The sequence below is a fragment of the Eurosta solidaginis genome, chromosome 4 (assembly GCF_040869045.1).
Source record: "Eurosta solidaginis isolate ZX-2024a chromosome 4, ASM4086904v1, whole genome shotgun sequence".
NCBI lineage: Eukaryota > Metazoa > Arthropoda > Insecta > Diptera > Tephritidae > Eurosta > Eurosta solidaginis.
This window is the reverse complement of record NC_090322.1, coordinates 30,990,977-31,016,706: the sequence shown is the minus strand read 5'-3', so window position 1 is coordinate 31,016,706 and position 25,730 is coordinate 30,990,977. Positions and strand designations below refer to the sequence as shown.

General features: G+C 37.7%; 1 protein-coding gene across 2 annotated transcripts in view; it reads right to left on the bottom strand.

The window, feature by feature from the left end:
- LOC137249525 (uncharacterized) overlaps positions 1-25,730 on the bottom strand; it is a 172,940-nt gene that overhangs the window by 40,283 nt on the left and 106,927 nt on the right. The window lies entirely within an intron of this gene.

Genomic DNA, 25,730 nt, shown 5'->3' with positions numbered 1-25,730 from the left:
AAATTAGTGTCGAAAACAATTGGGCCGATGATAACGCTGGTAACCGCACAACTTCTGGCAGTTGTGTTTGTTGTTGTTGTTGTAGCGATAAGGACACTCCCCGAAGGCCTTGAGGAGTGTTATCGATGTTGATGGTCCTTTGCGGGATGCAGAACCGGTACGTTCCGGTAACAAGCACCATATCCGCGTGGTACCACAATCGGGCCTTTTTGGGCCTAAGTGCACTGGTGGCCACTCTAACCTAATCTGCTCCAATAGCCTAACTTTATCCAAAGCATGTACACATTTATTTTTGAGGTTTTCGTAATTTCATTAAAAGCAACCAAACCATCTTACTTAACCAATAAGTCCACCGACCGTTATTTAACACACCACTATCAAAATCGCTCTCACAATCACTCAACCACATCACTGGCTCGTTTATTTAATGGATTTTTATCGGCTGTAGGTTTTATAACAACAAAAACAACAAGCTACATTTATCCAATGACCAAAGGTTGCCTTAAAATTGTATGCCATATAAAATATTGAAGCTTTCATTACTAAAAAGAGCGTATGTAATCATTTTATTTTGTTCCCTTTTTGCTTTTCACCAACACAAATTACTAGCAGCTGCTCTATTGCGCAGTGTTGCATTTGTTGGCATCATATGTGGCGCACAAAACTCGTTGTTAAAGCAGCGAAGCGTAATATTCGCCACCACGAAACAACCTATGGCTCGGCAAAACAACTTTTTCCTGTTTGCGTACATATACGTGGTCCTTTTTGTTAGTGTAGCGGTATTTCAACTCTGATACGCAGTATTGCAATTTCCGCTTGGCCGCATATTTTTCAGCCAACGGTGATGCAACGAAAAACAAATCGAGCTCAAATCGCAAAATAAATGGCAAAAGTTTTATAAAAAATACTAAAATAAAAGCCTTTATGGGAGAAGGGGGGGGGGGGGGGGGTAGCTTTTGTTATTATTGCAAAACTATCTTCTGCTTCGTTCTCTTGGTTTTAGCGAAGGTGGCCTATGTGTACCAGTAGACATTTTTGTTGTTAATATTTTATACAGGAGAAAAATGGCAATTCTATTTGCAGTTGTAGCCTGTTATAACTGCGCTTAAAGTTATGCAATTACATTTATTGATAAAATTGGCAGCCACTATTGGTAGGTTAGGTTGAACTGGCCGGGCAATAAAGTCCTCGCATAAACTGCATATCCATAGAGTTTCAGGTTTTTTTCGACCCCAATTAGGTACCAGGACTTATGTTAAAAAATAATGGCGTCCTCTTTCTGGAACTAGCTTCATAGCTGCCTCGAGGCGTGACAAAATTGTAGCTGGAGGCTTGACCTCGGTAGCGCCGGACACGAACACAACACGTGCATACCTATTTCTTCCTGCAGCTCGCACATACTCCATCTACTGGTACTGACGAGATCTAATTTATATGCACGTGATGCCAGAAGGCAGTATACAGTTGATATGCCCCTCATGAGCATTGAGTCTTCTGATATGAGCAACTTTGTAATTTTGATACCATAGGATTTGCACATGTCTTAGACATTTGCAGCCTCGCGCATTTTTCGACGGCTTTCTTGCTTGATCGATAAATTGCAGCTCCTGTCTGCTTGTAATATCTCCCAATCAGATTGGGGCGTCTACGGTTGATTCATCGAGTGCTTTACCCTCCTTTGCCAACTCACCGGCGTTTTGTTTCCTTTTACTCTGTTATGACCGGGAATGCAGTATAGATATATGGCCGAACAAGGTAAGTTTCTGCGATGCTTGTTTGCATTCTAAAACAAATTTATTTGAAGAATTGTGTGAGATAATTGTCTTAATGGCAGTCTGACTATTAACAAATATTGACTCGATTGTAACTCAAGTACGCGTTCTCTAGATTTTCTGCTGCTTTCTTCACAGCTACGATTGCCGCCTGAAAGACATTATTGTGATATCCGTGTATCCTAGCCTCCTATTGAATGCATACATTAATTTTTTAGCTCTCTCTTCCACATAGATCTTCAACGACAACTTACTAGCCCAGCTTAGGCCTAGTTCAATTCGATAACATATATCCGACGTGGTACAGCTGCGGACTTTTATTCAAAGGCTAACACTGAACATTTAAATTAATCATGCATATTAAATATTTTTAAGAAGTACTGGAATAACAAATAAACAACCTCCGAAACATCCGCCAACTGGAAACGAATCTGCGTAATTTTGTAATGCCAAATTCAGAGCTCAATGAAGTAGTAGTACAGTTGGTATTGTTTGATATGCTTAAGTACATTGGGATAAACGCGAATCGCCAGCCTAAAACAGTTTCGGTTGCTCTGTTAAGTTGTCGTGCAGTCATTGGCAAAATTTGGGGTCCCTCACAAATGGTGATGACTATAAGGTATAGTTGCCATCCCTAGTAAAGGAGATAAAGGTTATCACTCGCATATCGGGGCAGTGGTTGTTGTTGTACTAAACCACTCCCCGAATGTTTTAGAGTGTGCTATCGATGTTGATGGTCCCCTGCCGGATATAGATCCGGTACGTGCCGGTATGATTAAGGTCTCGGAAACAATTTATATGACCACATTAAACCTTCTAGGCCATCCTGCTCCACGCCACCCCTAGTTCCATGAAGAGCTTAGGGTCGATTCAGCCTCGCCTGCTAAATATGTGTATAGTATATTCATATTGTAACAGGATTGCCTTTACGTGGGTGAGGTTAACAATTGGGTTGCGAAAGCTCAGAGGCTATAAAGCTTTGCATTACGCTCATCAACCCCATGTTCACCGAGGACTTCAAGCTGATGGAAAGGAGGTATGTGGACATTTTGAATCTCTGGCTTCTGCCAAGTGGAGTTCGCTGCTCTTGAGGAGTTCAATAACTTCAATAGGATCCAAGTAACGACTAAAAACTCTTTAACGCCATTTTAAGTCGAAATGTCTTTCTTACAGCTGCCTGATGGGAACATTATCAGGTCTGTAACTGGTTTGATTAAAAATTTAAGAAACAAAGTTTAGTCAAAGCATTAGAGAGAACTCAGTCCATACCAATGAGCGCTACAAAAGCTGGGAAACGCGAATCATAGTGGGACCACATAGAAGCCACCAGCACTAACAGTTGAGCAGTGGGACTCAGCCATGGAAACCGTGCGTTAAAAGTGGTAGAGGCAGGAGGGACTACAGTTTTTACATCTTTCCAAGTATCTCCAGGAGCTACTGTAGTAGCTACCTGCTTTTTCCAGGTCATCGGGGCGATTGTAAAACTAAGTCGTACGCCTGAGCGTGAGCCTGAGAGAAGAAGAGAGTTACCGATTATGTTTCGATTCGAAAGTTGTGCGCAAGCTTGGAGAATCTGGCGAGCCATAACCCATTCAAAGTTTATTAAAATTGAAAATATGCAAGCCTCCATGACTTGCTTTAAGACGAGCTGCTATCGATTCTTTCTTTTAAAAATTTTTCATAAAAGTTCTCTTGTCTGTCGAAACCTGACCATTGAGGTAGCTAATTCTCATGAAAATACACCCAAAAATGCATTTTTGATCAGACAGGGCAACATCTTTTTAAACTTACGATTTTGTCCGTACCCATAAATCCCATACAATCTATAATAGTTTAATCGGAAATTTCTCTCTTTGTCTAACAATTGCTAAAAGCAATTGCTTGGTTCGCAGAACTCTTTACTTTCTTGCCATTACTCAGAACCTTCTTTTTCGACAAAACTACCTCTAGTGGCAAACCTGAATCTTGAGCCTGAAAGTAAGTAGCGTGTAATAAAAGCATATCGATGATGGTATTGGCATCGATACTCTTTTTGTAATAGTAAGCTTACAATTTCACATTCTTCAGATTCTAGCTAAAGCACGCCAATCAGACTTTTCGAAGAAAAAATATAAATATAGTATACGCCTAAAAGTATGCAGCCTACAGTTAAATATTTTTTATAATCACTTTTGCTAGTTAGTTCATCCGAAAAACAAATAAATTATGCAAGCTTCTACGCACAACTGCTATAATTTAAAACATCGCTACATAGTTTTAGTCGGGTTCTCCGATTCTTAGAAAAACGTTTGTAAACTTCGCATACTTTTAGGCGTAAACTTTAAGACGCAACATCTTCTTTCAGTATAATTAGCACCAGTGATTACTATAGATTGCAATATTTTAAGTCATCAGTATATTTCTACAAAAGCTCCATGACACAAAAATATCGTGCCTAAACTTAGGCATCAAAAATTACAAAATATATAAATATAGAATGTGTAGGCTGAGTTTCGACTCTGGGTTTTCAGTTTTATAAAAGTATAAGAAACTGCTCTTAAACCCACAAATTGGTCAATCTTTTGTTAAAAAAAAAATATTTTCAAGCAATCACTTTTAGTTGCATACAATTAGTCGCTTACACAATTTCTAATATACAAAGCTGCCAGCCAGCAGCGGCATGCCTTTATGAAAAGCGCATTTGTGCACCACTTTGAGTTGTCATAACAATGCACAACAAACTCAGTTGAAACTTTTACGGCGCGACATAGTTGTTGTAACGCTAGGTTAATGTTCGTGCGCCTAAATGTATGCGTCTGTATTTGCCTATATTTCTTTTTTGTGGTAGTTCAAGAGCTTTACTTATTCAGGTAGTAAAGTGCACTTTCCAGTGTAGCAAAATAGTTTTGACTGTCACAAGCAGACAAGAGAATTTAGTTGTTTTGAAAGCCATAGTAGTGTTTGGCAACGCTGGCTTATATATAAAGCACATGTACAGTAACTAGTTATTTAAAAAAAAGTATATCGACATTTTGTTTTACATTTTTTTTATTTTTTGTTTGAAAAACAATTTCATAAATTGGTAAACTCAAAGTAGTAAAGCCAAATTGGTTGCACTAGATTTAATTAAATTTGGCGCACGTTCGCGCCTAAAAGTAGGCTGCACATATTCGCACATCTTACGACTACAGGCGTTATACTTTTGGCATTCTCAAGCACAGTTACACGCTTGTAAGTGCTTAAGTTACGATGCGTGTCACGAATTATTTGTTTTTCACTTAAATTGCTCACGTACAAACAGACACCCATTAAAATTAAATGGCATTTGTTTTGAGTGAGAGCACACACGTTTTCTTATTTATTTACATTTATTGTCGCTCCATTTTATACGTTTACCGCTAAGCTGGCTTAGGTAAGACGGTGTATGCAGAAAAAGATTCCTCAGGATGTCATTTCAATATGGGCATATATGCCACCAAACGAAAAGTGTTTGTTTTGTTGAGATACAGACGGGAAAATCTTCAGCGGTAGCCGTTTGGTGCGAATGAAGGTACGAGGGACGGAGGATAAGGCTAAATTCAGAAAATACTTCTTTTCAGCACTTCTTTTGTGATTTTGCAGTAAATTACTGTTGCTGGTCTCCTGAACTATCGAAGCTAAAGCTCGTCTTCCCGATTCTGAAAGAATATCAGGTGTGCCTAAAAGTATGCCACAAAGTAATCATATGGTTTGTGGCAGCTGTTTACTTTTTATATTTTCGGAGCAAAAAACCAAACGGAATTTCTAATTATTATGCACCTTCTGCAAACTTCGAATCGCTGAACTGTCGAATAAATAACTCCAATATTCAGTATGGCAAAATGGTCTTTATTTACAACTCTACTGTAGTAGTAGTATTTCACAACACTCGCGTACTTCACTAAAAGCGAGGTAAAATCAAACTGACCCCCTATTCCTCAGCTTGCGCTGCTTTTATACTCTCTCTTGTATCGTTCGCATATTTCTCCTAAGGTCTAGACTTTTCGCGAACAGCTGCTTATTTATTTCCCCCGTATGTATCTGATATTCACTTTATATCTTCTAGTTATATGCATGTGTATGTGTGAGTAATCAATTCTGCTCTTAGCTACTGCCTACATATGTGTATGTGAAATATTCTCTTTGCTGTTAGATTCGCTGCTTCCATGTATGTGTGGCTGCATGCTTTGATGTTTACATGTAAAAAAGTGTGGCTGCTTATTGTTGTTGTTGTTGTTGTAGCGATAAGGTTACTCCCCGAAAGCGTTGGGAAGTGTTATCGATGTGATGGTCCTTTGCCGGATACAGATCCGGTACGCTCCGGTAACACATCTCCATTAAGGTGCTAACCCGACCATCTCGGGAACAATTTATATGGCCACATTAAACCTTCAGGCCATCCCTCCCTCCCCACCCTCTAGTTCCCTGAAGAGCTTGGGGTCGCCAGAGCCTCGTCTGTTAGTGAAACGGTATTCGCCGCTCGAAGGTGAGGTTGCCAATTGGGTTTGGAAAAGCTATATATTGCGCTGGCAACCTGAAAAGGTTGCGCTACACAACCCCTTGAATCTGGTATTTTAGTCGCCTCTTACGACAGGCATACCTACCGCGGCTATATTCTAACCACCTGGATGCTTGCTTCATTGTTGTTATGCATTTATTTAGTAGCAGCATAGTGATGAACCAAAATGCTAATATTCGCCACAATACATTAAGGCCTAAATAATATTCTCTGTTAGATCTATTGTTTTCTGGCTACATAGATTTACGAAATAAAAAAATATAAAAAATGCGTGATTTTGCGCCGAAGACATTTAAGCTAAACTTTTCTTCCAATTTGCGTAGTGCACTTTCAAGTTTTTCCTTCGATTTTGCGGTACGGGACCTACATATTTTTATGACGGCTTCGAACGATATCTGCAAGGCAGATTGATTTTCATGGCACAAATATGCTCGGAGGGCTTATCAAACCACTACCGAGGGGTGACCGCGCCTAGAAAAACCTTTTTCCAATTGACACAAATCTTTTCGAAATATTCGATATTGCTTTGCCTGGGACTTGGATCCAGGATCGGAGTATGTAATCCATAGCATAATTTAACGAAACCAATATTCTGACTATCTGCATATACATTTCATGTAAGTAGGTTAGGTTTTTTTAAGGACTTGGGCGAAAAGTTGTATCCCCGCCCGACACTTAGGCCACCAATGGGTACATTGTGATGTCTTAAGCGATAGGTAAGCTTTACTGCAGCAGCTGCTGCGCATGGAACCACTTCGTGGATTCAATAAAAACATTTCATCTAAGTAAGCTATCAAAAGTATAAAGTGCGCCTAAAAGTATGCAATGTTAAACAATGCATCTCTCTCACACTGCTAGAAGTTATTAACAGATCTTTTCACAAACTTTTAGGTACACTTGTTAATATTCACACTAACATTTAGCTTTCAAACACAGCGCACTAATGAGCCACCCCTTGTAGCTTAATCTTTTCACACACGAAATATTTCTTTAATAAACAGCCTTTTGAAAATTGAAACCCTGCGGAGAGGCATTGAAACCGTTTATGCCTTTATATTTGCGTTTGTGTAGAGGGTGGGGGTGTGCTTATCGAAAAGAAATTACGCTGAAACTGTTTAGCAAAATCGGCTCATGGCTTGACTATGGAAGTGTTGCAATTTATTATACATGCTTGACTTAACAAATATAAAGAATTTAAGGATAAGCCCTTCAATACTTAACTTTGTCTGCAAATTGCTTACTAATAATATTTTAGGGCGCATATGTTGAGCACGGCCGTGTTAACAATATCGGAAAGAATTGGCAACACAATTTTCTGGGGCCCAGTTTGTTTACCAACTGCATTAATCTTTATCTCTTTGAAACACCTTCACACATTTTAGGTCGGAAACACAACTCACCAATAATTAGGTGGCCCAATGGAACGGTGAGAATAATCAAGGAGAGGGCGCTTGACCATCACGTTAGTTCGAAAAATAGCGGAATGGTACGAGTAGGAAAATGGTGAACTAAACTTCGAACTCACAAAGATATTGAGTGTGCACGACTGCCATGATTATTTGCATAGGTGTATGATAGAGGAGGATACTTTCTGTTTTTGGAGAAAAGCCTTCCATTAGGCATTTAGTTATCCTAATGTACAAATACATTGTTGGAATGCTGTGAATAAAATGGTGTTTCACGTAATGACGCGATTGATGCATGCCGAAAGGGGGCGCAGAGAAGTACGCATGCGAAGCAGTGTCGACTAAATCGCCATTCCCCCGTGACGTTATGCCTTACGGCGGTACCGCGGGGTGTGGGTACATGCACTGGATTAGCCTGGTATCTTTGGGTAACTTTAAGGTAGTGCACAGGTAGTGCCCAACGGCCAAGAGATAAATAAAGAGACTGGATACTAGAGACTAGCGATTAGAGGATTTCTATTGCATATACGTACCTTAGATACGACCAAAGAGCTATTTAACCCTAAAAGGTAGGTGTCGCAGAATATAAGTCTGATATTTGAATGCAATAGGCGAGGTTGTAGTGGCTGCCGACGACAGTCACTTTATGCCCGTTGTGATTCAACGAAAATACATCATTACTGTCATCTTCGAACCAATTAGACGACCTGATAAAGGCTACCAAGTCTTTGATGTCATACTCCACGATCTGGCGCAGACTATACAGAAAGGGAGCTCCCAAAGAGCGATACCTTGCCCCACTTAGCGCTGGGCAATTGCAAATGGCGTGAACCAACGTTTCCTCCACTTCATCATCTTAACAACTCCTGCAGAAACAACGATAAGGCGTGTCGAACCCAATGAGTACAAGTGTGGAAATTTTATCCCTGGAATCTCATTTTGGGCAAACTTCCTTCAATGTCCGACACCTCGACTGTAAGTATTCGCTGGAAATATTCCGATTCAGAGCCCTACTACAGTAGTAGGATGTAGAAAGATTGAATACTAATCAGGTATGGTTCTGACTCGTTAAATGGATCTAATTTAAAACCCTATAAACCAAAGTGTGTGACAACAGAGGAATTGTTCGAAAACCGCATTATTTTAGCCAAGAGTTTAGGAAAAAATAAAACATTTTGTTTATATTTGAAGTGGGGTTCAAGCTAAGAAAGCAAAATAGGCAAAAGCCGTATCAATTTTTTTTGGTCGATATTTATATCTGAAGTCCAAGCGAATTCAATTATCTTAGTATTTAACATAAGTAATGCTATAATCTAAAGCACAGGGAGTTCTTTAACTCCGTGGCACGAATGAAAAAAAGCAATTAAGTTAGTTTATGCAAAAAATTAAACTTTTAATAAAATCGTGAAAGCAACAATTTGTTTGCTAAAAAAATTACAACAAAAAATTTATCTGACTTCCTCTTAAACTTTCTTCGCATTTAACTTAAGTCAAAGATGCTGCTGTCAACAGATTTATGACTTCAGCTCAACGTCGCGGCTTTTTAGATAAGTCAAGCGTTTTGACAAATAACATGACAAACTGTATACTAAAGAACAACCATAAAAGTAAATAAAACTTTAAAGGTATAAATACTTAACATAAACTCATATACATATGCACACATTAATAAACACACACGCACACATGCGTGCATGCAAATGTATATGTTTATGCCTCACTATACGCACATATAATAGGCTTAAGCTTGCAAGTGCGTCTACTTAGCGAGAATGCGTACATAAAAACTTTAACTGCTTCACAATTTACGGTTTTGATTAAACGTATGGGGTGGGGTAGGGCGTATACGCAACATTTAATGGCACATGCAGATGATGCGAAAAGCATCTTAATATGTATTTACATATGGGTAATTCCATGGTAAATAATACCGTATTAAATAGAATCAACAATAAAAGGGTCTAACTTTCAAGATCGAAATCCAAAATAAAATGAAAATTAACACCAACAACAATATACATTACAAATAAGATTTGTCCCGCTCGTCACATGTCACAACCGTAACATAAAACGAAAATTCCATTATCTTCAGAAGGCATACGATTCTATCGTGAAAATTATTAACATTTAATTTGTTTCTTAATATCGATTATAGGAGATTTGGGGCGAGCTTCTCTTCCAACATGCGTCGTTTTTTTTTGGATTTTTTCCTACAAATTGGCGGGACGGAACCTACTCGTTTTATGCCGTTTCCGAACGGCCTTTGCAGCAGATGAATTTTCACTGAAAAGCTTTTCATGACAGAAATACTCTCGCCGCGTATCACTGTCGAGGGGCGGCGACCCCAATTAGAAAAACTTTTTTTTCTAAAATTTCGATGCAACTTTCTACGGACACATTCATTCTACGTGAGGTCTTTATTGACCAGCCAATTCAATCTTTCACGCAACTTAAGCCCGATATTTTTTTTTTTGTATTGGACGTTGGTGCAGCGCTCTACCCTCAAGTGGCCCAAGGAAACCAGGATAATCATGTCCATGTGTCCGCACCCTGTGGGACCGCCGTTAGGCATAACGTTACGGGGGAAAGGAAATTTAGTCGCCAATACTTCGTCTCCCTTTCACCATGCATCAATTTCGTCATAACTATAAAGGCCATCTTGCTCACAGCAGTCCAACAATCTATTTGTCCGCACATTCGGGGAACTAAATTCCTAATGGAAGGCTGCTCTCCAAAAACTCTGTGTACAGAGAGTCTTTCGCTGTCAAAACGATGGCAGTGAAACATTACATGTTCTGCGCTTTCCAATTCGGAGGGACAGTGTGTACAGAAAGGATCCTTCTCCATCCCACGCTTATGTAGATATTCCTTGAAGCCGCTGTGCTCGCTCAATATCTGTGTGAGGTGGTAATTTAGTTCGCCGTGTTTTCGGTAGTACCATTCCGCTATATTCCGAACTAGAATCAAGGTCCAGCGGCCTTTTCTCGATTCTTCCCACCGTTCTTGCCACCTAACTATTGTTCGTGAACTTGCGCTTTTCTTAGCATCTTCAGATGGTCGGCTAATTCCAATGTCATACAGGTCGGTCATTTCTCCTGAGAGTAGATCTACTGGGATTTTCCTGGATAAAACATGGATCGCGTCGTCGGACACCGTCCGATAAGCACATGCTATTAATATAGCAGTAATACGGTAGGCTGTTAGTATATTCTTTTTGGTGGACCATTTTAGATCCGTGTCATACAGGCATTATTTAAGGTTCACGATGTGCATACTTACTGGAAACTGTTTTATGGTGTCACATGCTTATAAATTAGGTCCTATCAGTAACAGCAGATGTAGGAAGTGCAAGCTGAAGCGGTTGTTCGAATGCTGCGCTCGCGAGGTCTAGGCTTCAGCTACTAGACACATCAGAGTTGCCAGATCTCCAGTCAACTATTAAGCTAGGTTCAAGAAAACTTCTACTATTTGCCACTAGGATGGAATTATTGTATGACATAAGTCCTGCCTCCTGATTGGGGTTCTTACATTTGGTCGTCCAACAAATTTTAGTAACACTATGGACTAATTAAGCATATGTGAGGTATTCATTCGCTGGTCAGCTCTACCTAACCTAACCGGAAAGCGACTTACTGATTTTGTCGCGGCTTTGCACTTTAGATACAATTACGGTGGCATGTGCCTGGACGGTAAGACTATTATCGAACGTTTTTTCTAAGACCGTTGGGTGACTGACAGTCGGAAGCATCTATTGATGCTATGGACTTGCTTAATTATTGTCGAATTGAGCTTGGGCTCTGTCCAAGGTTTATGGCTATGTCACAGTGCCCTAAATTGATATAAAATGTCTGGATCTTATTTCCTAAGAATTTTGTATTTAACAACACCACATTCTTCTATTTTTAGAAGTAAACCTTAAAACTTTAACAATAATGTCACATCCGTCACAGTGGATTATGCCATATAAACATGCGTGTGATTATGGATTATGCATGAGTTTTACGAGCAACATCCACTAACTTTTTAGTATTGTTGTTTTTATAACTTTTTTCTTATAAACATTTTTATACTCAGCGTGCTTTGCACACAGAGTATATTAGCTTTGCTTGGATAACGGTTGGTTGTACAGGTATAAAGGAATCTAGATAGATATAGACTTCCATATATCAAAATCATCAGGATCGAAAAAAAATTTGATTGAGCCATGTCCGTCCGTCCGTCCGTCTGTCCGTTAATACGATAACTTGAGTAAATTTTGATATATCTTCACCAAATTCAGTACACGAGCTTATCTGGACCCAGAATAGATTTGTATTGATAATGAGCGAAATCGGATGATAACCACGCCCACTTATTATATATATAACATTTTGGAAAACACAAAAGAACCTGATTATTTAGTAAATAATATACCTAGAATGTTGAAATTTGACGTGTGGACTGATATTGAAACTCTTGATAAAAATTGTAAACAAATTTTTAAAATGGGCGTGGTACCGCCCACTTGTGATAAAATCAATTTTATAAATATTATTAATCATAAATCAAAAATCGGATAAATCTATCGTAACAAAATTCGGCAAAGAGGTTGCCTTTACAGGCGGTGCCACGTGTTATGTAGAAAAGTAATTTATCTGAAATGAAATGTACAATTGAAGCTCACGCTGAGTATATAATGTTCGGTTACACATGAACTTGGCCTTCCTTACTTGTTTTTTATTTCGTTTTTTTATCATTAGTATTTTCCTGCGCCAAATGGTATGTTATGTGTAAGCAGCTGTTAAGAAAATATGCGATCTGGCAGACTGCTGGTCCATAAAGACACAATTATGACAAAATTTCGCTTATTTGCATACATTAAGGCGTCAATAGAAACAATACTAAAACGCACGTGGGAAACGGGCGAAAAAATATAGAATATCAAACAATTTTTTTATATATAAATGCAAAATTAACCAAAAACAAGTAAGGAAGGCTAAGTTCGGGTGTAACCGAACATTACATACTCAGTTGAGAGCTATGGAGACAAAATAAGGAAAATCACCATGTAGGAAAATGAACCTAGGGTAACCCTGGAATGTGGTTGTATGACATGTGTATCAAATGGAAGGTATTAAAGAGTATTTTAAGAGAGAGTAGGCCATAGTTCTATGGATGGACGCCATTTAGGGATATCGCCATAAAGGTGGACCAGGGCTGACTCTAGAATGTGTTTGTACGATATGGGTATCAAATGAAAGCTGTTAATGAGTATTTTGAAAAGGAGTGATCCTTAGTTCCCTAGGTGGACGCCGTTTCGAGATATCGCCATAAAGGTGCACCAGGGGTGTCTCTAGTTGTACGATATGGGAATCAAATGAAAGGTGTTACTGAGCGTTTTAAGAGGGAGTGGGCATTAGGTCTACAGGTGGACGCCTTTTCGAAATGTCGCCATTAGGGTGGGCCAGGGGTGACTCTAGAATGTGTTTGTACGATATGGGTATCAAACGAAAGGTGTTACTGAGCATTTTAAGAGGGAGTGGGCATTAGGTCCATAGGTGGACGCCTTTTCGAGATATCGCCATTAGGGTGGGCCAGGGGTGGCTCTGGAATGTGTTTGTACGATATGGGTATCAAATGAAAGGTGGTAATGAGTATTTTAAAAGGGAGTAATCCTTAGTTCTATAGGTGGACGCCTTTTCGAGATATCGCCATAAAGGTGGACCAAGGGTGACTCTAGAATGTTTGTACGATATGGGTATCAAACGAAAGGTCTTACTGAGCATTTTAAGAGGGAGTGGGCACTAGGTCTATAGGTGGGCGCCTTTTCGAGATATCGCCATTAGGGTGGGCCAGGGTGACTCTAGAATGTGTTTGTACGATATGGGTATCAAATGAAAGGTGGTAATGAGTATTTTAAAAGGGAGTAATCCTCAGTTCTATAGGTGGACGCCTTTTCGAGATATTGCCCTAAAGGTTGACCAAGGGTGACTCTAGAATGTTTGTACGATATGGGTATCAAACGAAAGGTGTTACTGAGCATTTTAAGAGGGAATGGGCATTAGGTTATAGGTGGACGCCTTTTCGATATATCGCCATTAGGGTGGGCCAGGGGTGACTCTAGAATATTTGTACGATATGGGTATCAAACGAAAGGTGTTACTGAGCATTTTAAGAGGGAGTGGGCATTAGGTCTATAGGTGGACGCCTTTTCGAGATATCGCCATTAGGGTGGGCCAGGGGTGACTCTAGAATGTTTGTACGATATGGGTATCAAAGGAAAGGTGTTACTGAGCATTTTAAGAGGGAGTGGACATTAGGTCTATAGGTGGACGCCTTTTCGAGATATCGCCATTAGGGTGGGCCAGGGGTGACTCTAGAATGTTTTTACGATATGGGTATCAAACGAAAGGTGTTACTGAGCATTTTAAGAGGGAGTGGGCATTAGCTCTATAGGTGCACGCCTTTTCGAGATATCGCCATTAGGGTGGGCCAGGGTTGACTCTAGAATGTGTTTGTACGATATGGATATCAAATTAAAGGTATTAATGAGGGTTTTAAAAGCGAGTGGCCCTTAGATGTATATGTGAAGGCGTTCTCGCGATATCGACCAAATGTGGATCAGGTGATCCAGAAAATCATCTGTCGGGTACTGCTAATTTATTTATATATTCAATAACACTAACAGTATTCCTGCCAAGATTCCAAGGCCTGTTGATTTCGCCTTGTAGAACTTTTTCATTTTCTTCTACTTAATATGGTAGGTGTCACACCCATTTTACAAAGTTTTTTCCAAAGTTATATTTTGCCTCAATAAACCAATCCAGTTACCATGTTTAATCCCTTTTTTCGTATTTGGTATAGAATTATGGCATTTTTTTAATTTTTCGTAATTTTCGATATCGATAAAGTGGGCGTGGTTATGGTCGGATTTCAGCCATTTTTTATACCAAGATAAAGTGAGTTCAGATAAGTACGTGGGCTAAGTTTAGTAAAGATATATCGGTTTTTGCTCAAGTTATTGTGTTAACGGCCGAGCGGAAGGACAGACGGTGGACCGTGTATAAAAACTGGGCGTGGCTTCCACCGATTTCGACCATTTTCACAGAGAACAGTTAACGTCATAGAGTCTATGCTCCTACCAAATTTCAAAAGGATTGGTAAATTTTTGTTCGACTTATGGCATAAAAAAATTCTAGACACACTAAATGAAAATGGGCGGAGCCACGCCCATTTTGAAATTTTCTTTTATTTTTGTATTTTGTTGCATCATATCATTACTGGAGTTGAATTTTGACTTAATTTACTTATATACAGTAAAGATATTAAATTTTTTGTTAAAATTTGAATTTAAAAAAAATTTTTTTTAAAAAGTGGGCGTGTTCTTCATCCAATTTTGCTAATTTTTATTTAGCACATATATAGTAATAGTAGTAACGTTCCTGCCAAATTTCATCATGATATCTTCAACGACTGCCAAATTACAGCTTGCAAAACTTTTAAATTACCTTCTTGTAAAAGTGGGCGGTGCCACGCCCATTGTCCAAAATCTTACTAATTTTCTATTCTGCGTCATAACGTCAACCCATCTACCAAGTTTCATCGCTTTAACCGCATTTGGCAATGAATTATCGCATTTTTTCGGTTTTTCGAAATTTTCGATATCGAAAAAGTGGGCGTGGTTATAGTCCGATATCGTTCATTTTAAATAGCGATCTGAGATGAGTGCTCAGGAACCTACATACCAAATTTCATCAAGATACCTCAAAATTTACTCAAGTTATCGTGTTAACCGGCGGACGGACGGACGGACATGGCTCAATCAAATTTTTTTTGGATCCTGATTATTTTGATATATGGAAGTCTATATCTATCTCGATTCCTTTATATATGTACAACCAACCGTTATCCAATCAAACTTAATATACTCTGTGAGCTCTGCTCAACTGAGTATAACAAAAGCAAAACTAACACCAAAAAAAGTCATCACAAGCATACTTATAAGCTAAGCTAGGCCGCAGGGCCTTTTCACGCTTGCCAAACAATTCAACCGTAAATTGCTTTTTTATTAAATGGCTTTTGTATACTTTTAGGCGCACTTATGTTGCTTTGTGCCGAATTTGTTTATTTTAGCATATATTTGATATGAGGGTTTTGTAGTGCACAAAATATTCTTTTTTGTATTTGCATTTTATTGTGGTGTATGTTTTATGTTTGTTTGTTTTGTGTGCTCGCATTTTTTATGATATTTTTGTTTGGTTTATTTAAATTTTTTATATTGTTTTGTTATTGTTTTTTATTTGGCAGCCAATTAGCGTTTTTTGTTGAAATAAATTTGATTTTCAGTTGTGGGTTTTGTGGACCAAGTGAATAGCCGAAACCGTAGGTTAGGTTAGGTTAGGTTAAAGTGGCTGCCCCTGGAAATGTGAGGGACACACTTAGGCCAATTGGCCCATTGTGATACCATTGTGAGCTATAGCCCTTAGTCCTTTAGATGTGTAAGAATTTCAACCAATTTGTCCTTCTTATGTAGCGTAGAATATTTTCGATTTCCGCAGAGCCAAGTTCTGCTACGCAGTCGATGAAATAATTTATCAGACATACCATACGTATACTGGCCAAAGCACCTGACCTGTTTTTGATAAGACAAATCGGCATCACTATGACCCGAACTGTAGTAGAGTAAAATTAAGAATGTGCTCCTTCTTTTATTTTTAGCGATAAGTATACTCCTCGAAGGTTAAGGGGAGTTTTATCCATGTTGATGGTCCTCTGCTTGATGCTTATCCAGTACGTGCCAGAAAATAGCATCATTCAGGTGCTAGTCCGACTATCACGGGAACGATTTGATATGACCCCGTTAAATCTTCTAGGCTATCCTTTTAGAGCCTTGTCTATCAAATAAATAGGATTCACCCAGGGTACGTGAGGTTGGCAATTGGATTGGAGAAGCTCTAAAAAAATTTTAAAGGAAAAAATTTCTAAGAACATAAAAAAGTATAAGAGAAATTTCACCTTTAACATTCGTTCATGAAAAGATGTTCGAAAAATATCGAAATTGATACAAAATATATTAAAATAAGGGGGGGGGGGGCGTACGGAAATGAAGTTTTACTTCTGAAACTCAAAAAAAAGTCACTGTAAAGAGAGGAAATTTCAGATCGCGGGTTCGAGCTCAATGCCTAACAATAATTATTTTATCATTATTATTGTTATGATAAATTTTTTGCTAATTAAAAAAATTATTAAATTAGAATAGAAGAAAGATAAAATTTAGACAACTGTTAAAGCTTGTTGTATAGATCCATTTCGGGAACTGCTAAATTCCTTCATCGGCAATGTTTGGGCGCCGCTGCTATAACCATTCCGCCATCACAGCGCTTTTTGTTTGTCGTCATTAATCCTACTTCTATTCTGGTTCTTGCCAATTGATATTCACAACACTGCGACATCTGTTGCAGAATGAATGTAACAACAAAAATTGAGAGGAAATTTCTTAATACTTTATACATCGTCCGTCCCATGGAAGACTAGTACGTTTCAAATTCTCTTAGAAAACTAACACGCGTGGAAAAATAGCACAGTTCGTTGTTTGCTAGGAAAACTAGCATGTTTCAGTTCGACACCTCGCCCATTTTCCAAAACTCCAAAACTTTACCAAAAATTTATATTTTTCGACGGAAGGTCAACCCACATAATTATATGACTTTACCCAAATTTTGTAATGCCTTTTTTTCGAAATTCCGATATCGATTTTTTTTAAAAAGTGGGCTGTGTCGCCATTCTATGCCCTAAATTTTCACAAAGTTTATAAATAATAGCAAGGATAACTTCCATGCCAATATCAAAATTATTTTTTCTTATTTTTTCTCTTTTGATAAACGGCTTGAAACACTTTAAAATTTTCTTCTTCCAAATGTAGGCGCAGTCACGCCAATTTTTCTTATTTCTGTTTTCTTACATTATTTATATTTCTAACTGTCCTTGCTAGTGAATTATTAGAATTTTCCATTTTTTTTTCATTTTCGATTTCGTTAAATTTTGGCCATTTTGAATATTCCACTGTATTCTGACTCCAGATAATTATTATTATTAGGTCTCGATGGTTTGCGTTTTTATTTAGATCTATTAGGCTTAAACTTTCAGCCTATTACTATATGTGGAGGATTTCAATGTATTTAGTAGGTCTTCAGGAGTCACACCACTTAGATGGGAGAGTCTCTGCCTTGCTAGAGCGACGCATTTGCAGAGAATGCGAGCTGGCATTTCACTCTATAGCTCACAAAAGCGACATATTTGTATAGATTCAACTTCCTTAGGTCATATCGTAGACTGCTGCGTTCCGTATAGTATCCAAAGAGAGTGCGAAGGCCCTCCCTATATAGATTAATGAGTTTGGATGATAGGTTAGGTGGTAGCTGCCCTGATAAGGATAGCTCACTTGGACAACACGAAGGTCCGTTGTGATACCACGTACACCAAAAACAACGGTGACTTAGATCTAGCTACTTAGAGAATCGTTGGGTAGCAACGATAAAGCTCCGAATGATCTCAAATTTTGATAAATCTGTTCTGGCAAAAGCTGGGCAATCAAGCATAAATTGTTTTGGTGATTCCAGCTCATCATTCTCCATACAGGTGCAGCAGGATGGAGTTTCCAGTATATTGAGACGTAACGCATGGATACCCATGGGGCAGTGCCCTGTCAAAACCCCAATGACCATTGATAGGTGAGCCTTAGTGAACCCATTTATTTCAGCAGACCTCCTGCCATCCACTTTCGGCCAGAAAGATCTTGCTACCCTGCAAGACGTGGTGTCCGCCCAACGTTTGCTGAGCTGACTCGAGGTCCAGCTATGGAGAAGCAATCCATAGGTGGCCAGCGGGATCCCGAAATCCCTACAGCCATCTTCATTCGGTTCAGTTGTACCGATGCCGGCTAAGAGATCCGCTTGACAGTTACCCGGGATATCACTATGGCCCGGGACCCAGATAATCTTAATTGTAAAATAATTCGATGCAATCGCAAGCGAGGTCAGGCACCCCCAGACCACCCTCGAACGCACTGTAGCTGAGCTCAAGGTCTTGACAGCCGCTTGGCTATCAGAGTAGATGCTAAATTCCCTAACCGTAGTAGCACTGGATAGCATTCCATCCACCGCATCCTTAATGGCAGCAACTTACGCTTGGAATACACTGCAGTGATCAGCCAACTTAAACTTGAGGCTTAAATTTAGCTCTTGACAACTGGGTATTTGTTCAGCATGACGTTCAGTGCCAAGGTAGGTGTTGTTCTGAGAGCGCAACTGATACCGATCAGCGCCGTCCGTTGCACTGAAACTAACATTTTGGAGGTGCTCGCCGTGTCCAGTGCTTTCCACCAGACCAGCACCCCATATAGCAGAATCGGTTTGACCACCATCTCATAAAGCCAGTGTACTACTCCTGGCGAGAGTCCCCATCCCTTTCCGATAGCCCCTCTGCAGCAATACAAGCAATGGCGGCCTTCTTTTGGGTCTCCAGAACAGTTTCATGTCCAAAACAATCCCCAAATATTTAACACTATCAGAAATTACCAACGGTACCCCTCCAATCGAGGGAGTTCTGAAATCGGGCATCTTATATCTCCTTGTAAAAAGAACCAATTCCGTTTTTGGATGTAACTCTCGAAAGTCATCCTTGACATGGTCATTCGATCCAGTGTTGTATGAACTGCTTTGATTCCCAGTGACTTATGGTTTTCGTAGTGTGTGACTTTGTGAGTACACAGAAGGCCTCTGGACCATGGAATGATGCCATAGCACTCTACTTGGCTAGGAAGTCTGCCGGTTAATTACTACTCGGTCCAAGTATAACAAATACGTAAAGATCCTTTAATTTATTTAAAGTTATCGTGTTAACGGACAGACTGACAGAGGAACGGATGAACATGGCTCAATAAAAATATTTTTCGATGCTGATAATTTTTATAAAGGGAAGCCTACATCTTTCTCTATTTCTTTATGCCAATCAAAGGTATAATACCCTGTACAGGTACGTAGTGGGTATACAAATTGTAAACTTTGCAATAAACTCGAACAAACTAGAAGATACATATATCGATAGCACTGTAGTATAACCAGGCAAAGACAGAAATGCAACTGTGCTAAAGGGAAACCGTTAAGCTTCCAAACTATTGAAGCTTTAAGCTGGCTATGGTGAATGGTTAAAAATGCTTGACACGCACCGTTTATATTTTTTGAGCATTCCGAAGTTGAAGCTACATTGTTTTGTTAGTTAAATTTATTTTTATTTTTTAGAAGCCACAATTTGCAACTTTACTAAGTCCTTGATTACTTTTTCATTTCTAATCCAATATATCTTTTTACTTACTAGTTTTACAACCTAGTAATAAAAAACTTTCCCGTGCAGATGTGTGTATTTAAATTTATATAGAGGCACACATGACCACACATCTATAAAATTTGTGCGCGTTTTGTCCGCCCATTGCCTTTTTGGCTATCGCTTACTTGCTTGCACCTATAAATATAAACATTCATGTTGTTATACTCAGCTGAGCAGAGCTCACAGAGTATACTAACTTTGTTCGCATAACGGCAATCCGTAACGGCATAAACTAATCGAGATAGATATAGACTTCTATGTATCAAAATGATCTGGGCGAAAAAAGAAATTCATTTAGCAATGTCCGTCCGTCCGTCCGTCTGTAAACACGATAACTTGAATAAATTTTGAGGTTTCTTTATGAAACTTGGTATGTGGGTTCCATGCGCTCATCTCAGGTCGCTGTTTAAAATGAACGAAATCGGACTGCAACCACGCCCACTTTTTCGATATCGGAAATTTCGAAAAACAGAAAAAGTGCGATAATTCTTTACCAAAGACGGATAAAGCGATGAAACTTGGTAGGTGTGTTGACCTTATGACGCAGAATAGGCAATTTGTAAAATTTTGGACAATGGGCGTGGCACCGTCCGCTTTTAAAATAATGTAATTTAAAAGTTTTGCAAGCTGTAATTTGGCAGTCGTTGAAGATATCATGATGAAATTTGGCGGGAACGTTACTCCTATTACTATTTGTGTGCTAAATAAAAATTATCAAAATTCGATCACGAACACGCCAACTTAAAAAAAAAATTTTTTATCAAATTTTAACAAAAAATTTGATATCTTTACAGTATGTAATTAAATTATGTCAACATTCAATTCCAGTAATGATATGGTGCAACAAAATGCAAAAATAAAAGAAAATTTCAAAATGGGTGTGGCTCCGCCCTTTTTCATTTAATTCGTCTAGAATACTTTTAATGCCATAAATCGAACAAAAATTTACCAATCTGTGTAAATGGGCGAAATCTGTTGAAGCCACGCCCACTTTTTATACACAGTCGGCCGCCTGCCCTTCCGCTTGGCCGTTAACCTGATAACTTGAGCAAAAATCGATATATCTTTACTAAACTCAGTTCACATAGTTATCTAAACTCACTTTATCTTGGTATAAAAAATGTCCGAAATCAGACTATAACCACTCCCACTTTTTCGATATCGAAAATTACGAAAATTAAAAAAATGCCATAATTGTATATCAAATATGAAAAAAGGTATGAAACATGGTAAGGTAATTGGATTGTTTTATTGACGCGAAATATAACTTTAGAAAAAAACTTTGTAAAATGGTTGTGACACCTACCATATTAAGTAGAAGAAAATGATAAAGCTATGCAGGGCGAAATCAAGAGCCCTTGGAATCTTGGTATTACATACATATATAAATTAGCGGTACCCAACAGATAATGTTCTGGGTCACCCTGGTCCACATTTTGGTCGATATCTCGAAAACGCCTTCACATATACAACTAAGGGCTCCCTTTTAAAGCCCTCAATAATATCTTTAATTTGATATCCATAACGTAAAAACACGTTCTAGAGTCCCCCTGGTCCGCCTTTATGGCGATATCTCGAAAAGGCGTCCACCTATAGAACTAAGGCTCACTACCTTTTAAATAATCATTAACACCTTTCATTTAATATCCGTATCGTACAAACACATTCTAACGTCACCCCTGGTCCACCTTTATGGCGATATCCCGAAATGGCCTCCACCCATGGAACTATGGCCTACTCCCTCTTAAAATACTTTTTAATACCTTCCATTTGATACCCATGTCATACAAACACATTCCAGGGTTACCCTAGGTTCATTTTCCTAAATGGTGATTTTCCCTTATTTTGTCTGCAAAGCTCTTAGCTGAGTATGTAATGTTCGGTTACACCCGAACTTAGCCTTCCTTACGTGTTTTCTTTTTCTCTCATTCGATTTTCAAATTCCATCACCACCAGCCACCACTTTGATGTTTTAATAGAAATTTTGTGGTATGTTTTTCCAAATTTATTTTCTAATTCACTGCGCTGCAAAAGTATTTCAGCCATATTGGTGTGCAATTTTCCAAATTGTAAATTTTACACCTCACAATTTGGTTTTATTACTTTCGCTAAGGCTTGATGTGGTGAGCGGCATATAAGTTCGGGTTAGATACAATATTTAGAAGCACATTTATGTTTATGTGCGGTTTCGATTAAAATGCGAAGGTCACTAAGGACCTTTATATTTATTTAAAGTATAAGCTAGCGTAAAAGAGAGGTGAAAGAGTAAAAGAAAGGTACCTTTCTATATCAGATACGGTTTTATTGAAAGTAGAAGCGTCAAGGAGGATTAGCAAAATAGGGGCTTACAGTAAATGAGACATAAAAATTTTTGGGATATTGGAAAGTAAATCTTTATAAATACCAGAGATCGTAAATAACAATTCCCGAAACCGATATTTTAAATTACAACAAATATTAAATGAACACTCTTGGAGTAACTGTTAAATACAGTTAGTGCTGGTTTCGGTTATTCACAAAGAACAACGGTTTTGCAAGCATAACAAAGGGCGCGGTCAGTGAACCAAAAAAAAAAACGTTTCGATTTCTTATCAATAATTATCGATTTTTATCGAAAAAACGTCGATCTTCTTTCGATAACTTTGTAATAAATCGATATTTTTTGATAACAAATCTATATTTTCTCTACAAAAAATCGTAAATTTTTTACAAATAATCGATTTTTTCGATAAAAAGTGATGTTTTTCATTAAAAAATCGGAACTTTTCGAAATTTTTACGATAAGAAATCGGTAAGTAATCGATATATTTTGATAAACAATCTCTGTTTTTCAATAACAAATGGATATTTTCGTTCTTTTTTTCACAAGAAAAAATCAGTATGTAATCGATAACTTTTTGATAACAAATCCACATTTTTTCCAAATCATAACAAGCATAACAAAGGGAAGAGAGGGTTAGTGAACCAGAAAACGTTCAATTTGTTATCGGTTACTATCACTTTGTTATCAAAATAAGTATCGATTTGCTATCGATAACTTTTTGATAACAAATCTATATTTTTATGATAACAAATCGTTAATTTTTGAAAATTAGTCGATAACAAATTGATATTTTTTCTTAAAAAAACCGGAAGTTTTCGATATTTTTACGATAAAAAATCGGTAAGTAATCGATAACTTTTGATAACAAATCGATGTTCTTCAATTAAAAATCGATATTTTTTGATAAAAAACGATCCATTCTTTCTTTTTTACAATAAAAAGTAGATATGTAATCGATAACTGTTTGATAGAAAATCGATATTTTTTCCAAATCAAATCGTTATTTTCCTATAATAAATCATTATTTTTTCGATAAAAAACCGAGATTTTTTAATAAAAAATCGATCTTTTTGAGATCAAATCGATGCTTTCGATTAAAAATAGATATACTTTCAATATTTTTACGATAAAAAGTTGGTAATTAATCGATAGTTTTGCGTTAACAAATTGTATATTTTTTCTGATAATATTTTTGTAACAAATCGAAAATTTTTCCATAACAAATCGATAATGTTTCGATAATAAACCGATAAAATGTCCATAATTCTCCGTTTATATACCGACAACTCTTCGAAATCAGTTTTAGACAACAAGTCGTTAACTCGTTGATAACAAAGCCAAGAATATGCCTCTAACAATCGAATAATTATAACAGTCCTACAATTTTTTTTAGCCATAAATGAATGTATCCGAACCCTACTAAATGATTCCAAAAAGAGTATCGAAATGATCTCGAAATAGTGCCAACATAAGTACGTAATCATTTCGCTTTGGCTCCGAAATGATCGTAAGATGATGTTTTAACGATTTCAAAAAAGTCTTTAAATTCTCTCGAAATAATCGCAAAATAATTATTCAAACAATCTCAAAATCTTCCCTTACACTCTCCCGAATTGATCTAGAAATAGTAACCAAAACCATCGCGATGTGATATCAAAATAGTACCGGAATGATGCCAGTATTACTACAAAAAAGTCTTGAAATGATTCCAAAATTATAACGGAACATTCCAGACACTCTCTAAAATGACTCCTTGATAAAGCGCATGCATGACCACAAAAATATATGGTTTTTTGGTTTTAGAGGAACAAAAATTATTTGCAGAGCTTACAATAACCTCATGCTAAGTTCACATTATGTTACTTCTATGAAAACAGATAGGAGACTTGCCATTCCTGAAATATATTTCGGTAATAAAATAACAGTTTTAAAAAAGCTTACACAATAAATAACACCAAACGATCCCATTGATACTAAGAAAGCATTTGAAAATAAAAATTATTCATTGAGGAAGACCGTGAAAATTTATAACGAATTCTCTTTACTGTTTTATCGTTAAATTCAATATCTTATGCTGTTCTCTGGTGCTCTTCCATTAACTTTCTTAGATGTGCGGAAGTTGCTTTGGCAGTTACGATGTTCATTTATGTTTATTTAAGCACAATTACGTGACACTTCAAATTCTTCAGATGACCCTAGGAAGATTATACCTTATCTTCCTGCATTAATGGTGTTATGGTTTTAACTCTCCTTGGATTCACACAAAAATATGATAGTATAATTCATATAAGGCCGGGATTGATAAAATAAATATGCCAATGCGACAATACGTATTACAAAGAACCTGTTCGGGCGCCAGGTAATGCTTCCTATGGACGTCGACTCGATACAGCCAAATTAGGACAAAGCGTTTCTCGAAAAATATTTCTTTAGTAAAACAGTCCAATTATACCTTATCTTCCTGCAGAAAGGGTGATTGGTTTTGACCTTCCTTGGATTAACACAAAAACGTCATTGTATAGTTCATATTAAGCGTATACTGAAGCTAATCAACCAAATTTAGAGATAATGGTTTGATCATCACATTTCAGTAACATTAATTCTATAGATCTCCCAATATATATTAAGTGCAGAGAGAGATGGAAAAAGAAAGAACGAGAGTGAGATAGAGAAGGGAAATTTTTGAAGACGGAAGCCAGTTTCCGTACGGGGCAACAAAAGCCAGGGTTGATAAAATAATAAAGCCAATGCGACCACGCGTATTACAAAGTGTCTGCTTGGGCGTCCTGCCTATGACGTGGATTCAATAAAGCTAAAGTAGCTCAAAGCGTTTCCCGAAAAATATATCTATAGTGAAACAGTCCAATGAAGTCAATCACTTAAATATTATATTGCTTTAGAGCGTGTTCAGCACGAAGTTTTGGAAAAGAGAAATATTAGAGTAAACAAGTTATGTAGACTATTTCATTATCTTTAGTAATATGAATGTGCTTATAAAATTTGCAAATGGATTAAATACCGTACATCATGACAATAAAGTAGCGGCAAAGCTTTAATTTCAAATATACCAAATTTAATGGAATTGTAACTAGTGAAATTAAAACGTGGCAAAAGTAGAATAAAACGCGAAGTGTAAGTGGGGTAGAGATTGAGAAACACCGAGACGGTTGCAATAATTTATCCGAAAAGCATTGGTTAATAGAAGCAGAATCCTTACTAAGCTGTTCATATATATGTAAACGCAGCTAAAAAGGAAGTGAACGGAACCAAAAAGTAGTATACAAAATACGTTTGCTGAAACAATGAGAGTATGGAGAATGGGATGAATTATTTGAAACAGCATTAAAATA